At 43.4% G+C, this 17,523-nt stretch overlaps 1 protein-coding gene across 5 annotated transcripts in view; it reads right to left on the bottom strand.

The window, feature by feature from the left end:
* Positions 1–17,523, bottom strand: part of LOC112225574 (unconventional myosin-Ib) — a 177,317-nt gene that overhangs the window by 86,343 nt on the left and 73,451 nt on the right. The window contains exon 1 of one of the 5 annotated variants that reach the window (XM_024389656.2): positions 4,480–4,500. The exons of the other annotated variants lie outside the window; for them this stretch is intronic. The gene's annotated coding sequence lies outside the window, so the exon portion shown is untranslated. Of the gene's footprint in view, positions 1–4,479; positions 4,501–17,523 lie in introns of those variants that run through there. 5 annotated transcript variants of the gene reach the window in all.

Below are 17,523 nucleotides of genomic sequence, written 5' to 3'. Positions count from 1 at the left end.
GTCTGAATACTTATTTACATAAAGGTCATTTTATTTTTAATACATTTACACACACACACACACACACACACACACACACACACACACACACACACACACAAAAAAAAATCTGTCATTATGGAGTAGTGCGTGTAGATTGATGAGGAAAAACATTGAATCCATTTTAGAATAAGACTAACGTAACAAAATGTAGAAAAAGGGGTCTGAATACTTCCCGAAACGACCTCGTACCCCTGCAAATGTACTCTTCCCACGTATTTATCCATGATATCATCATTACTCAGATAGTGTATTTATTACCTATTATTTTCCTATCGTCTTTTTTTCTCTCTGCATTGATAAGGGCTCGTAAGCAAGCATTTCACAAGCTTCCTTTCAATAGCTACAGTCACTAGCAACAGTTGCTATTTGGATGTGGTTGAAGCCATTCTGTATGCAAGTCCTCTTCTAGGGATAGGCAAATGTTAGAGTTGCAGTAAGACACTTTTTCCTCTTGAAACATGCGAGGCTCAGCTAGTTTAATGTTATTCCACCATCTGTATTTAGTCATACTGGCACAGCGGGCTGCAATAATATTATGAGCTGAAGCAGCATGCAGTGACAGCATGCAGCATGCAGTTTTCAGATTGTTTTTTTTGTGCCTGAACATGACTTGTCGTGTTCCCAGAACATGGCAATGCCAGGACACACCATCTGCTCCAGGCTGTGACCTTCAGCAAATCCTTGCCACTGGAAGTATAGTACGGCATATTGAATGTAAAATCATTACAACACAGGTAGGGCTGGGAATTGCCAGGGACCTCACAATACGATATTGTCACGATAGTTAGGTGCCAATACGATATGTATTGCGATTCTCACAATTTGATATGTATTGCGATTCGATACAGATATTTTTTTGGGTGATTCGATGTTCCGAACGTATTGCTCACTTTATGTCTGCAACAGAGGGAAAAGAGAGCCATGAGAAAACAAGTTGATCATTAAGTCCGGACAAAATTGAATTTCTGTTTATCGGATACCCCGACTCACCTTCCTCCACCCCCCCATTATAAACAATCAGTCAGCTAAATTCATGGTTATTGCATAATTTTCAGCTCTATTAGATGCAATTAATATACCAAAACAATGTAATTTAACCAATTGACTGGCCAGAGATCAGGGCATTCATCAGCAAAGACGCAGTGCAAGCTGATAGTATTTTGGACAACCAAATTGAAGTGACATGTTATTGATGAAATCGAAGTGGGTCAGCTGTATGTTGATTAATAACTTACATTTTACCGGTACTACCAGTAGTAGTAGGCCGATTGATAACCACGGCAGAATGTGTTTGAAGTGATGAGAACAGCTAGCACAGCTAGCATGTCCAGCAATGTACATCGCCAGTGGCACGCACACACTTCGTGCAGATCAGACGGTGGGGGCTTTTTGTGGCAGCCAGACGAGACAATAGAATGAGGACGCTGTGAGCAAAGTTACTGGGCTCGATTTTAGTCACGCTTCCTCTATACAACATGCACCATTAGAAGCATCAATCTATAAAAAAATGTTTTAATGGTGATTATATATTCTATGGCTGGATTTATGTATTTTTTTCCCCAATGCTACATTCATTTGGCAGACATAACTTGATTGACCCTCTTTCTACAAGGCCTAATCATATTTGTATTAATATTTTGTTAACACCTAGGCTATAGATGCATTCAGTTAATGAACTCATTATTATGCATCAACATTATAAGTTGATTACATTTATTTATTGTCAATCATTCTTGAATTTGTTAGGCTAAACAATTAAGTAGATTCATGAACTGATCACTTTTTTTTCTCAATAATTTTTGAATATGATAGAATGCAATTCCTATTACACATCCTATGTGAATGTTTATTAATGTTCATTTGTGTATTAGTAATAATCAGAAAATCCACCTGAAATTGAATATTTCTCATGTCCATATAGCCTAGGACAATGTGGTAAAGTGCTGTTATTCCTTATCCACTTATTTTTTTGTTTGTTATGTATAGTCCAAAATACTATCCAGATAAGTAACTATTGACCCCCCAATCACAAAACACAGGTTTGACATTGGTCTTTCCTTGTTGAGAATGTTGTGGCCTGAGCCTGTCAATCAATGTGGTATCATCCATAAAGGAGGGAAAAGAAAGAGAGAAAGAGAGAGACAGAGAGAGATGAGTATACTTATTGCTGAAGTATGGGCAAGCGAATGCATTGTGCTCTCTGTGATTGTCATTCTTTCCCATAGCACTTCCAGATCAGATTTGCAACATCAATAATGCCACTGTAATAACCCTTGTGTCAGAAGCTCTACCTGTATACTTATAAAAGCATGTATTCCCTGCAGTCCAGGTAGTAGTCTACCACTCGACTACTATCCCAGAAAAAGTAAAAACCCCCATGCAGTTCCACAATATCATTCAGAGAAACCCCTCTGGCCCATCAGTCAGCTGTGATGCCCCTGACCAGTGGATCTGGGCCTCAGCTGAATGACATAATGGAGCTGTGTGTGTGTGTGTGTGGGGGGGAGCGTGGGGCCGCCTGGACTATGAGGGGAAGCGTGGGGTTGCGTGCGCCATGAGGGGGAGGGAAGGGTCTCATTACCAACAGCCATAACATGTTCCCTCAGGAGACTAAGCTTCCCTGCCTGCTGCACAAACCCCCAACTCCCCAGTCCCAACTGTACCAGCCCAGCGCAATCCGTGTTTAACTGGCTGGCTGGACACCACTGGTGAAACACAAAAAAAGACAGGACATGCCATCTGCAAGGCCACTATCGGATATTCTACAAGACCATGATGGGTGGTGAAGGGGCAGCACCTGTCTTATAATATAGACGAGCAGGGCTCATTACAAGACAGCATTTGTCCTTGCGTAGCTTAGAGTGGAGGAGGGATAGGTAGATTAGTGTAGTCACAATACCTGAAACCAGGTTTAGTATCACGATACTCGATGCCATCACGATACGCAATACCAAAACCACAGCAAAAAGGCATATTAGCAAAGTGAAAGTCACAGAATTGCAGTTGATCTCGACAGATAAACTCAGTTACTGCGCTGTTTAATCATTGGGCATCTTTTGAGTTCATTATCAATAAAATAAAAATTACATCAACATTTCAGACAGCCACATATGCATTAATGAATCAAACTAACTACATAACGGTAAATCTCTATTGGTAAATCAAGATCTAGCCTAGGCCTATTCACAATACAGATGCAACGCATATTCAACTGGAGTGTGTGAATGGATTGAGTTATTGAGCTTGTTTTTGCATATTTCATGGGGCTACAGATGAGAAACATTCTGTTTCCCTTCCATGGGGTTCTGATCAACAACATTTGCATAGAAGCAGTTAATATTGTGAAAGTGAGCACCCTTTCTAACCAGTAATGAGGCAAGTTAGCTGAGGCAATACATAACCTTTGGGAGAGATGTGAGCCCGATTAAGAGAATGAAAAGTTAAGTGGCAATCAGCTTTGAAATCAGCATATTTAGAATTATGGTTTGAATATTATCATAAACTAAGTACTAGGGTAGTGAATTGAAGCGCGCTTCAGCTGTAAGCTAGCAAGGAAAGTTAGCATACAAAGCCGGAAGCTACCGCTATCTTCTTGTTCTAGCCTGTACAGACATTGTTTTGCGAACAGTAATTAAGATTTCTACATTTCTACATGACGTGTGGCATTATTCAAGTGTGTTAACTTCAGTGCAGCATGAATGGGAAGCTAAAATAATGCAGTCCAGCCCAATACTCCCAGTGCAGGCTAAGTATAGCAGGCATGATGCGCTCACGCTATAAAGGGGACATCGGCTTTGCCGATAGACTTGATCTGTGAAACACATTTGACAGAAGTGCAGAAAGTAAAAAAATCTAGTACCGAACCGTTTCTCAGGTTCTAGTATCTAAAAAGTACCAAAGTTACAGTATAACGTGCAACACTAGTAGATTAGATACCTTCTGGTCTGGTCATACGTGAGATCACTGCTCTACCCTGTAGTGGAGTCTGATGACTGCAGAACCCAATAAGAGACAATGAACCCATTAGAGTAGGACCAGCTGTAGCCCTTCATAGTACCCTCCTAGGGCCCCTTCCCTCCCAGACTAACACACTGGGAAGCGTAGGGTTAGGGTAGGAAATGATGAGCCTATAAGTAATCAATAGTTCTATAGCGTTACCGGTAGTAGGTTACATATTTGGCTCTGACGGTTTCAACCGTTCATTTAATAAGTGACTTACGAGGATACACTTCATTTTATCCATCTTTAGCAGATCAACACCCAGAGAGGGCAGGCTTACAGCTTCCCATAACACCATATTGTGTATGAAGATGGCGCTGCAGTGGATATCAGTTGTTTTACAGGCTTCTGTGTGTTTATTTTTTTCTACATAATGTCTCCACCATTATATGCTATGCCCAAACGCTGCTTCTGGACATCAAAACAGCGATCACCAACCTTGATTTGGATGAAGGTTTCTACTTCCATGAGTCAGCAGCTCTGGACATTCTGCATACTCCGGACCAGGCCCTAATCCCTAGGATTTGAAAAAGGAAGTGGCAGCAATTTCTTTTTAAAAGGAGGCAGGCGAGGCAGCCTGACGAGATTACGTCGGCTAACAAATAGACTGCCATTGCCCTCTGTTCTATTGGCAAATGTGCAGTCACCGGAGAACAAACGCCATTCGAGACTATCCTATCGATGAGACCTGAAGACTGGTAATGTTCTATGTATCTCAGAGTCTTGGTTGAACAAGGACACACACACACACACATATATATATCTTGCAAGTACCTACATGCATCTTCTAGACCAGAGATACCCAACTGGTGGGTGGGCCGCTAGGTTGAGTGGATCATGGGTGTTGGAGGAACAAAATATTTTTTTCCATTAAAAAGACTCGTCAGAACTTAAATGACTTAAACTAGGGAGAAAGTGTGCAGAAATGATAATGAACTTACATTTTTCAGAGATTAAATAATAAAATAGTATTTTCATTATAGAGCTATTAGCAGCACTATTTTGGTTGATTTTGGGGGCAAATTGTAATTGACAATGAGATGGGAATGTTGTTCCCTTGTCATATAATTGCTACATTTACAATCAATATAGCATTAAAAAATATATTTTTCCAGACTTTATTTTGGCAATTATTTTTCGCATTGCGAATATTGGGTCGCTACCAAGACAAGCTGGTTCAATTTGGGTCCCGAGGAAAAACAAGTTGAGAACAACTGAACTAGACTGGACGGGTAAGACTAAGAGGGAAGGGGTGTCTCCTTGTTAACAGCAGCTGGTGCGCGATTTCTAATATTTCGGAAGTCTCAAGTTTTTGCTCAACTGAGTTAGAATCTCTCATGATAAGTTACAGACCGTCTATTTTTCATAGCCATCCAGTTAACTTATTTGGGACTGTGGGGCAGTATTGAGTAGCTTGGATGAATAAGGTGCCCAGAGTAAACTGCCTGCTACTCAGGCCCAGAAGTTAGAATATGCATATAATTATTAGATTTGGATAGAAAACATGGAGGTTTCTAAAACTGTTGGAATGTCTGAGTATAACAGAACTCTATGGCAGGCAAAAACCTTAGAAAAAAAATCCAACAGGGAAGTGAGGAAATCTGAGGTTTGTAGGTTTTCAAGTCTTTGCCTATCCAATATACAGTGTAAATGGGGTCAGATTGCACTTCCTAAGGCTTCCACTAGATGTCAAGTCTTTAGAACCCTGTTTTAGGCTTCTACTATGAAGGGGGAGCGAATAAGAGCTGTTTCAACCAGGTGTCTGGCAGAATGCCATGAGCTAAGTCTCGCGCGTGGCCGTGAGCGTTCTCTGTTCCTTTTCATTTCTAAAGACAAAGGAAATGTCCGGTTGGAATATTATTGAAGATTTATGATAAAAACATCCTAAAGATTGATTATATAAATCATATGACATGTTTCTACGAACTGTAATGTAACTAACTTTTCGTCTGGACTTGCTCGCAATGTTGTGCATTTGGATTACTGTACTAAACACGCAAACAAAAAGGAGGTACATCCGATGAAGATCAAATGTAAGTGAATTTTTATAACACTATTTCAGAGTTTTGTGACACCTCTCCTCAGTTGGAAAATGGCTGTATGTTTTTCTGTGTCTAGGCGCTGACCTAACATAATTTCATGGTGTGCTTTTACAGTAAACATTTTTTAAATCTGACACAGCGGTTGTTCTTTAAATTGTGTGTTTAACACTTGTATCTCTCATCAATATTTATGAGTATTTCTGTAATTTAATGTGGCTCTCTGCATTTTCACCAGATGTTTGTTTGAGACAATGTATTTCTGAACATAACACCAATTTGAAATGAGGTTTTTGGACATAAAGATTAACTTTATCTAACTAAACACACATGTATTGTCTAACATGGAGTCCTGGGAGTGCCATCCGGTGAAAATCAAAGGTTAGTGATTCATTTTAACGCGATATCCATCTTTTGTGACACCTCTCCTTCTTTGGAAAATAGCTGTATGTTTTTCTATTGCTAGGCGCTGACCTAACATAGACAAAAGGTGTGCTTTCACCATAAAGCCTTTTTGAAATCAGACACTGTGGCTGGATTAACAAGAAGTTGATCTTTAAAATGGTGTATAATACTTATATGTTTGAGGAATTTTAATTATGAGGCTTCTTTTGTTTTGAATTTGGCACCCTGCAATTTCACTGGCTGCTGTATCCCAGAGAAGATTCTTATGGCTTGGGAGGGATCCTTATGGCTTGGGGGGGCAGTATTTGCCCAAAGTAAACTGCCTGTTACTTAGGCCCAGAAGCTAGGATATGCATATAATAGGTAGATGTGAATAGAAAACACTCTAAAGATTACAGAACTGATATGGCAGGCGAAAACAAAAGGAAAATCCATCCAGGAAGTGGGATTTTTTTAATGTGGGTATTTTCAATTGAATGCCTAGAGTGTATCTAATGGGTTAGGACCCAGATTGCAGTTCCTATGGCTTCCACTAGATATCAACAGTCTTTAGACATTGTTTCAGGCTTGCTTTCTGAAAAATGAAGAAGAATGAGACCTTTCTCTCAGTGGACTGTAGAATCATGCAGTGCTGGTTTTGCGTGTGACCGAGTGCGCACCCTTCGTTGTTTTTCCTTTCTATTGAATACGCTATTGTCCGGTTGAAATATCGATTATTTAGACAATTGACAACCTGAGGATTAATAATAAACATTGTTTGACATGTTGACGAACTTTACCGGTACTATTAGGATGTATTCATCTGCATGTTTTGACCGCCTTTGAGCCAGTGGATTACTGAACAAAACGTGCCAACACAACTGAGTTTTTGGGATATAAAGAGGGACTTTATCGAACAAAACAAACTTTTTTTATTTTATATTGTGTAGCTGGGACTCGTGACTGCAACCGTATGAAGATCTTCAAAGGTATGTGATTAATTTTATCGCCATTTCTGACTTTTGTAATTCCATTACTTGGTTGTAAAATGTTTGTTTTTGTAAGCAGGGCGCTGTCCTCAGATAATCGCATGGTATGCTTACGCCATAAAGCCTTTTTGAAACTTGACAAAGCGGCTGGATTAACAAGAAGTTAATCTTTAAACTGATGTATAACACTTGTATTTTCTATGAATGTTTATGACTATTTCTGTATTTTGAATTTGGCGCTCTTTCACCGGATGTTGTCGAGGTGGGTCGCTAGCGGAAAGCCTGCGCCAGAAAGGTTAAATAGCCATCACTAGCGCAGAGAGAATGCTGCCCTACAGAAACACAGCAAAAAAAAGAAACAACCCTTTTTCAGGACCCTGTCTTCCAAAGATAATTTGCAAAAATCCATATAACTTCACAGATCTTCATTGTAAAGTGTTTAAACACTGTTCCCCATGCATGTTCAATAAACTATAAACAATTCATGAACAAGTGCCTGTGGAACGGTCATTAAGACACTAACAGCTTACAGACGGTAGGTAATAAAGGTCACAGTTATGAAACCTCAGGACACTAAAGAGGCCTTTCTAGTGATTCTGAAAAACACCAAAAGAAAGATGCCCAGGGTCCCTGGTCATCTGTGTGAACGTGCCTTAGGCATGCTGCAAGGAGGCATGAGGACTGCAGATGTGGCCAGGGCAATAAATTGCAATGTCCATACTGTGAGACGCATAAGACAGCGCTACAGGGAGACAGGACAGACAGCTGATTGTACTCGCAGTGGCAGACCACGCGTAACAACATCTGCACAGGACAAGTGCGGGACAGGTACAGGTACATCACACCTGCAGGACAGGTACAGGATGGCAACAACTGCCAGAGTTACACCAGGAATGCACAATCCCTCCATCAGTGCTCACACTGTCCGCAATAGACCGAGAGACTTGACTGAGGACTTGTAGGCCTGTTGTAAGGCTGGTCCTCACCAGACATCACTGGCAACAATATTAACTATGGGCACAAACCCAGACAGGCAAAAAGGTGCTCTTCACTGACGAGTCGCGGTTTAGTCTCACCAGGGGTGATGGTCGGATTCGCGTTCATCGTCGAAGGAATGAGCAATACACCGAGGCCTGTACTCTGGAGAGGGATCGATTTGGAGGTGGAGGGTCCGTCATGGTCTGGTGCGGTGTGTCACAGCATCATCGGACTGAGCTTGTTGTCATTGCAGGCAATCTCAACGCTGTGCGTTACAGGGAAGACATCCTCCTCCCTCATGTGGTACCCTTCCTGCAGGTTCATCCTGACAGGATCCTCCAGCATGACAATCCCACCAGCCATACTGCTTGTTCTCTGCGTGATTTCCTGCAAGACAGGAATGTCAGTGTTCTGCTATGGCCAGCGAAGAGCCATGGCATAGCATTGAGCACATCTGGGACCTGTTGGATTGGAGGGTGAGGGCTAGGGCCATTCCCCCCAAAAATGTCCAGGAACTTGGTGGATGAGTGGGGTAACATCTCACAGCAAGAACTGGCAAATCTGGTGCAGTCCATGAGGAGATGCACTGCAGTATTTAATGCAGCTGGCGGCCAGATACTGACTGTTACTTTTGATTTTGACCCCCCCCCCCTTTTGTTCAGGGACACATTATTCCATTTGTTAGTCACGTGTCTGTGGAGCATGTTCAGTTTATTTCTCAGTTGTTGAATCTTATGTTCATACAAATATTTACACATTAAGTTTGCTTATAATAAACACAGTTGACAGTGAGAGGACATCTTTTTTTGCTGAGTTCACATAGGGCAGCAGGTAGCCTTGTGGTTAGAGCGTTGGCCCAGTAAACAAAAGGTTGCTGGATCGAATCCCCGAGCTGACAAGGTAAAGATCTGTCGTTCTGCCCCTAAACAATGCAGTTAACACACTGCTCCACGGTAGGCCGTCATTGTAAATAAGAACTTGTTATTAACTGACTTGCCTAGTGAAATAAAGGTTACATTTTTAAAAAATGTATTAAATAGACTTGAAATCATCACTGGCCACTAATAACGTTTGCATTACTCATCTCATGTATATAGTGTATTCTATTCTATCTTAGTCTATGCCGCTCTGACATTGCTTGCCCAAATATTTATATTCTTAATTCCATTCCTTTAGATGTGTGTATTGTTGTGAAATATGTTACGTATTACTGCACTGTTGGAGCTAGAACCAAGCATTTCACTACACCTGAAATAAACATCAACTCAGATATAGTACAAATGACAAATATGACAAATAAAATTTGATGTAGGCATCTACCTCAATTTCCTCTTACCCCTGCGCATAGACTCCGTACTAGTACCCCTGCACATAGACTCCGTACTAGTACCCCTGCACATAGACTCCGTACTAGTACCCCTGCACATAGACTCCGTACTAGTACCCCTGCACATAGACTCCATACTAGTACCCCTGCACATAGACTCCGTACTAGTACTCCATTTCCATAGCCAAGCTATCATTGTGCGTATATTCCTTGTGTTACTATTTGTTTTCTGACATATTTGTATTGTATTTGTTTGTATTCTGTTGGGAAGTAAGCATTTCAATGTTTGTCACATGCTTCATAAACAGGTGGAGACTAACATTTGATTTGATCATGTCATGGGCATGCTGGGGATCGTGAAAAACAGTTGAAAACAGTTGTCTAGCAATGATCAACAAGCAATTTGACAGAGCTTGAAGAATTTTGAAAATAATAAATAAGCAAATGTTCCACAATCCAGGTGTGGAAAGCTCTTAGATTTATCCAGAAAGACTCACAGCGCAAAATCGCTGCCAAAGGTGTTTCTACAAAGTATTGACTCAGGGGTGTGAATAGTTATCTAAACGGTTTCTCATTTACAATAAATTTGCAAAACAATTTAAAATCGTGTTTTCAATTCCCATTACTGGGTATTGTGTGTAGATGGGTGAGAAAACAAACAACTTAACATGTTGAATTCAGGTTGAATTCAGGCTGTATCACAACCAAATTCGGAATAAGTCAAGGGGTATGAATACTTTCAGAAGGCACTGTCCATATCTACCTCGATTACCTCATACCCCTGCACATTGACTTTGTACACTGTTACAAAGCATGTGACAATTAACATTTGATTTGCATAAGGCATCCAACTTTGCATAACAAGACAATGCACATGGTGTCAGATGGTGTAAAACACTACTATAGCCTTCAGAGCTCCAAAAATGCCATTTTGGCAATAGGCTATATTTCCCCTTTACGACACCCCATGTACAGTAATAACAAAAACAAGAACTTCATTTTTCAGTTGTCCAACCAGCTGTGTTGGAGGAGGCAGACCATTTTTAGTCCCCCCCCGCCTCACAGTTTGACCAAATCTAGGGGCATGTTTTTACTCTAGCCAAATAGTGAAAGAAAGTTTATTGAGTGGGCCCCCCAGTGCTACTCAACTATCCCCTCTCCACCTGCAGTCTCCAGGCCCAAACAGGTGGAGCAACAAGTGGGGTCCAATCAGCCTGCCTCAGACAACATCTTCACAATAGAAAAAGGGGTTTTGAACTCATTTTGCCCCGAGAGCCACATTGGGTCTTCAACGAGGTCCGTAGGGCCGCACTGAAAATCAATTATATTTCCTTGCCATCAAAATTTGCAAAAAAAAAAAAATATGAGTCCTCTATCCATCGTTTTTGCGATTCGATGCTCCCTGACTGTCTTGCGATTATGAGCGAGCTGGATAGTCAAGAAACTTTATGATTATAGATCCATTATCATTTCTACACAGTATTGATTTGGTTTTAGTAATACATTTTATTACTCAAACAACCCACGGGCCGGTTTGACACCCCTGCACTAGAAGCTGGACAGGGTATCACAGATTTTTACAGAACTACAGTATTTTATATATCGGTATTGATGCAGGGACCGGTTTGGGTTTTTACTTTACTTTCTATACCGGTATTTGAATGCTTGGTTTGTTAAATGTGATCCACCACATGTAATGTCAATTTTCATGGTTTACTTTGCTCTTTCTCTCAGTGCCACTTTCCACACGGACCTAGCCACACCCTATGTCACTCAAGGAGTGCATTTGATGTTTCTCAACCACGAGACACCTGCGTACAGTCTACATGGTCAATGCAGCACATGCAACAATGTTGATGACAACAATGCTGTTTTCAACTTGCTTCATAATATAAATCCACTAGCGTTCTATAATGACACCATTAGCTAATTCAGCCTGATAATACCAGCGATGGTGTAGACTGAAATCAGCATGTTTGTGCAACAATATCTTCTAAATCAAAGAGGAATATGCTAAGCAAGAATATGTTAGCTACATGAAGTAGCTAAGAGAAAACATGCTACGTAGCCAAAGCTTATAGGGTCCCCAAGGAAACACTTACACACTTTTGTTCCTACCCTGTCACAATCACTCCTCCTTGGCATTTTAATTCGTTGTCATCTCAAACACTGTATTCAAAGTGTCCACTATTATATTCTAACTATAGAATTAGAATAGTCATTCTGTTTCCATGATTCCAACAGTTTTGCTCTAATTTGCAAGTGAAATTGCAATTGCAACATGTGGTTAAAAATAAGTCTGATCATTTGCCCATATCGCACAGCCCTGCGTGGCAGTGTGCTTACAAGCTAAAATTAAAGCAGGAAGCACCAGTGACTAGATCAATAAAAAAGTGGTCAGATGAAGCAGATGCTAAGCTACAGGACTGTTTTGCTAGCACAGACTGGAATATGTTCCGGGATTCCTCCGATGGCATTGAGGAGAACACCACATCAGTGAATTGATGACGTCATCCCCACACGGACCGTACGTACATACCCCAACCAGAAGCCATGGATTACAGGCAACAAACACAGTGAGCTAAAGGCTAGAGCTGCCACTTTCAAGGAGTGGGATTCTAACCTGGAAGCTTATAAGAAATCCCGTTACGCCCTCCGACAATCCATCAAACAGGCAAAGCGTCAATACAGAACTAAGATCAAATTGCACTACACCAGCTCTGATGTTCCTGGATGTGGCAGGGCCTGCAAACCATTACAGACTACAAAGGGAAGAACAGCCAAGAGCTGCCCAGTGTCACGAGCCTACCAGATGAGCTAACCTACTTCTATGCTCGCGTCGAGGCAAATAACACTGAAACATGCATGAGAGCACCAGCAGTTCTGGAAGACTGATCACGATGTCTGTAGCCAATGTGAGTAAGCAGGGCCAGACGGATTACCAGGACATGTACTGCGAGCATGCGCTGACCAAATGGCAAGTGTCTTCACTGACATTTTCAACCTCTCCCTGTCCGAGTCTGTAATACCAACATGTTTTAAGCAGACCACCTGAATGCCTCTGCCCAAGAAGACTAAGTTAACCTGCCTAAACAAATACTGACCCGTAGCACATATGTCTGTAGCCATAAAGTGCTTTGAAAGGCTGGTCATGGCACACATCAACACCACTATCCCAGAAACCCTAGACCCACTCCAATTTGCATACCGCCCCAACAGATACACAGATGATGCAATCTCTAATGCACTCTACACTGTCCTTTCCCACCTGGACAAAGTGAATACCTTTGTGAGAATGCTATTCATTAGAATGCTATTCACCACAGTGCCCTCACAGCTCATTAACAAGCTAAGGACACTGGGACTAAACACCTCCCTCTGCAACTGGATCCTGGACTTCATGACGGGCCACACCCAGGTGGTAAGGGTAGGTAACAACACATCCGCCACGCTGATCCTCAACACAGGGGCCCCTCAGGGGTGCGTACTCAGTCCCCTCCTGTACTCCCTGTTCACTCATGACTGCATGGGCCAGGCACAACTCCAACACCATCATTAAGTATGCCGATGACAACAGTGGTAGGCCTGATCACCGACGACAGCCTATAGGGAGGTGGTCAGAGACCTGGCCATGTGGTGCCAGGAAAACAACCTATCCCTCAACGTGATCAAGACAAAGGAGATGAGTGGACTACAGGAAAAAGAGGACTGAGCACGCCCCCATTCTCATTGACAAGGCTGCAGTAGAGCAGGTTGAGAGCTTCAAGTTCCAAGCACATCAAGACTGTTGTGAAGAGGGCATGACTAAACCTATTCCCTCTCAGGAGACTGAAAAGATTTGGCATGGTTTCTCAGATCCTCAAAAAGGTTCTACAGCTGCACCATCGAGAGCATCCTGACTGATTGCATTACTGCCTGGTATGGCAACTGCTCGGCCTCCGACTACAAGGCACTACAGAGGGTAGTGCGAACGGCCCAGTACATCACTGGGGTCAAGCTTCCTGCCATCCAAGACCTCTATACCAGGCGGTGTCAGAGAAAGGGTGTAAAAATTGACAAAGTCTCCAGCCACCCTAGTTATAGACAGTTCTCTCTGCTGCCGCATGACAAGCGGTACCGGAGCGCCAAGTCTAGTTCCTAGAGGCTTCGAAACAGCTTCTACAGCTAATCAAATAGCTCCCCAGACTATCCACATTGCCCCTCCCCTCTCCACACCACTGCCACTCTGTTGTCATCTATGCATAGTCACTTTAATAACTCTACCTGCATGTACAAATTACCTCAACTAAATCGGTTACCCCGCACATCGACTCTGTACCGGTACCCCCCTGTATATAGTATTGCTATGGTTATTACACTGCTGCTCATTAATGACCTGTTACTTTTATTTCTTATTCATATCAGTGTTTGTAAACTGCATTGTTGGTTAGGGGCTCATAAGTAAGCATTTCACTGTTAGGTGTGTGTAACCTGTGGTATTCGGCCCATGTGAATAATAAAATTTGATTTGAAATTCTCTCAATTGAGCAGCGATGTAAAAATACTTTCAAGTACTACTTAAGTCATTTTTTTGGGGGTATCTGTACTTTGTTATTTATCTGTACTTTGTTATTGACAACTTTTACTTCACTCCATTCCTAAAGAAATTACTGTACTTTTTACTCAATACATTTTCCCTGACACCTAAAAGTACTCGTTACATTTTGAATGCTTAGCAGGACTGGAAATTGGTCCAATTCACGCACTTGTCAAGAGAACATCCCTAGTCATCCCTTCTGCCTCTGATCTGGTGGACTCACGAAACATAAATGCTTTGTTTGTAAATTATGTCTGTGTTGGAGTGTTCCCCTGGCTATCCGTAAATAAACATGTAAAAACAAGAAAACAAGAAAATGGTGCCATCTGGTTTGCTTAATATAAGAAAATTGAAATGTTGATACTTAAATACATTTGATCAATTACATTTACTTTTGATACTTAAGTTTATTTAAAACCAAATAGTTTTACTCAAGTAGTAATTTACTGGGTGACCTTTCATTTACTTTTACTCAAGTATGACAATTGGGTACTTTTTCCACCACTGTAATTGAGTGCAGGAAATGCAGAAATGATAAAAGTGCTGAAATTTGAAGTTGAATTGAACAGTATAAAACAATCAGAATGGAAAAAGTCTCATTAACCACTTAGAATGTATGCGTTGCCATCCTAGGATCACTCACTACTCATAATGCCATCCTAGGATCACTCACTACTCATAATGCAAATGTAGAACTTTTATTATTATTAAAAAACTAAAAATACCGTCAGTCTTTTTTCTTTTTCTTTTTTAAAATAAATATCGTGATATATTTTGCCCATCTCGCCCAGCACTACAAAAAAACCAATCCAACTGTATTCGCCTCTCTCTGGGTACAGCCAAGTGATAGGTTAGTGTTATTTACAGAGGTGGTTGAGATGGTGAGAACTACATCATCAGTGGGCAGCTTTCGTTTCTCTGGAGCAGCTCAGCAATGACAATGAAGTGAACAAACTCATTCACGAGAGAGAGCGAGATAGAGAGCGAGCTAGAGAGAGCTAGAGAGAGAGAGCGAGCTAGAGAGAGAGAGAGCGAGCTAGAGAGAGAGAGCGAGCTAGAGAGAGAGAGAGCGAGAGAGAGAGAGAGCGAGAGAGAGAGCGAGAGCTAGAGAGAGAGAGAGAGAGAGCGAGAGCTAGAGAGAGAGAGAGAGAGAGAGCTAGAGAGAGAGAGAGAGAGAGAGCGAGCTAGAGAGAGAGAGAGAGAGAGCGAGCTAGAGAGAGAGAGAGCGAGCTAGAGAGAGAGAGGAGAGCGAGCTGAGCGAGCTGGAGAGAGAGAGAGCGGAGCGAGTGAGCTAGAGAGCGAGCTAGAGAGAGAGCGAGAGAGAGAGAGCGAGAGAGCGAGAGCGAGCTAGAGAGAGAGAGAGCGAGCGAGCTAGAGAGAGAGAGCGAGCGAGCTAGAGAGAGAGAGAGCGAGCGAGAGAGCGAGAGAGAGAGAGCGAGCGAGCTAGAGAGAGAGAGAGAGCGAGCGAGCTAGAGAGAGAGAGCGAGCGAGCTAGAGAGAGCGAGCGAGCGAGCTAGAGAGAGCGAGCGAGCTAGAGAGAGAGAGAGCGAGCTAGAGAGAGAGCGAGCTAGAGAGAGAGAGCGAGCGAGCTAGAGAGAGAGAGCGAGCTAGAGAGAGAGAGCGAGCGAGCTAGAGAGAGAGAGCGAGCGAGCTAGAGAGAGAGAGCGAGCGAGCTAGAGAGAGAGAGCGAGCGAGCTAGAGAGAGAGAGCGAGCGAGCTAGAGAGAGAGAGCGAGCGAGCGAGCTAGAGAGAGAGAGCGAGCGAGCTAGAGAGAGAGAGAGAGCGAGCGAGCTAGAGAGAGAGAGCGAGCTAGAGAGAGAGAGAGCGAGCGAGCTAGAGAGAGAGCGAGCGAGCGAGCGAGCTAGAGAGAGAGAGCGAGCGAGCTAGAGAGAGAGTGAGCGAGCTAGAGAGAGAGAGCGAGCTAGAGAGAGAGCGAGAGCGAGCTAGAGAGAGAGAGCGAGAGAGCTAGAGAGAGAGAGCGAGCTGAGCGAGAGCTAGAGAGAGAGAGCGAGCGAGCTAGAGAGAGAGAGAGCGAGCTAGAGAGAGAGAGAGCGAGCGAGAGAGCGAGCGAGCTAGCCAGAGAGAGAGAGAGAGAGAGCGAGCGAGCTAGAGATTTTTTTCGAGCGAGCTAGAGAGAGAGAGCGAGCGAGCTAGAGAGAGAGAGAGAGAGCGAGCGAGCTAGAGAGAGAGAGAGAGCGAGCGAGCTTGAGAAGAGAGAGAGAGAGAGCGAGCGAGCTAGAGAGAGAGAGAGCGAGAGAGAGAGAGAGAGAGAGAGAGCGAGAGAGAGAGCGAGCGAGCCAGAGAGAGAGAGAGAGAGCGAGCTAGAGAGAGAGAGAGCGAGAGAGAGAGCGAGCTAGAGAGAGAGAGAGAGAGAGCGAGCGAGAGAGAGAGAGAGCGAGCGAGCTAGAGAGAGAGAGAGCGAGCGAGCTAGAGAGAGAGAGAGCGAGCTAGAGAGAGAGAGAGAGAGCGAAGAGAGAGAGCGAGCTGGAGAGAGAGAGAGAGAGCGAGCGAGCTAGAGAGAGAGCGAGAGAGCGAGCGTAGAGAGAGAGCGAGCTAGAGAGAGAGAGCGAGCGAGCTAGAGAGAGAGAGAGCGAGCGAGCTAGAGAGAGAGAGAGAGCGAGCTAGAGAGAGAGAGAGCGAGCGAGCTAGAGAGAGAGAGAGAGAGAGAGCGAGCTAGAGAGAGAGAGAGCGAGCTAGAGAGAGAGAGAGAGCGAGCTAGAGAGAGAGAGAGCGAGCGAGCTAGAGAGAGAGAGCGAGCTAGAGAGAGAGAGCGAGCGAGCTAGAGAGCTAGAGAGAGAGAGCGAGCGAGCAGAGAGAGAGAGAGCGAGCGAGCGAGCTAGAGAGAGAGAGCGAGCGAGCGAGAGCGAGAGAGAGAGAGCGAGCGAGCTAGAGAGAGAGAGCGAGCGAGCTGAGAGAGAGAGAGAGAGCGAGGAGAGAGAGAGAGAGAGCGAGAGAGAGAGAGAGCGAGCTAGAGAGAGAGAGCGAGCTAGAGAGAGAGAGCTAGAGAGAGAGAGCTAGAGAGAGAGAGCGAGCTAGAGAGAGAGAGCGAGCTAGAGAGAGAGAGCGAGCTAGGAGAGAGCGAGCGAGAGAGAGAGCGAGCGAGCTAGAGAGAGAGAGCGAGCGAGCTAGAGAGAGAGAGAGCGAGCGAGCTAGAGAGAGAGAGAGCGAGCGAGCTAGAGAGAGAGAGAG

This window comes from Oncorhynchus tshawytscha, linkage group LG26 (assembly GCF_018296145.1).
Source record: "Oncorhynchus tshawytscha isolate Ot180627B linkage group LG26, Otsh_v2.0, whole genome shotgun sequence".
Lineage (NCBI taxonomy): Eukaryota > Metazoa > Chordata > Actinopteri > Salmoniformes > Salmonidae > Oncorhynchus > Oncorhynchus tshawytscha.
Note: the sequence above shows the minus strand (reverse complement) of the source record. Positions and strands in the feature narration are given on the sequence as shown.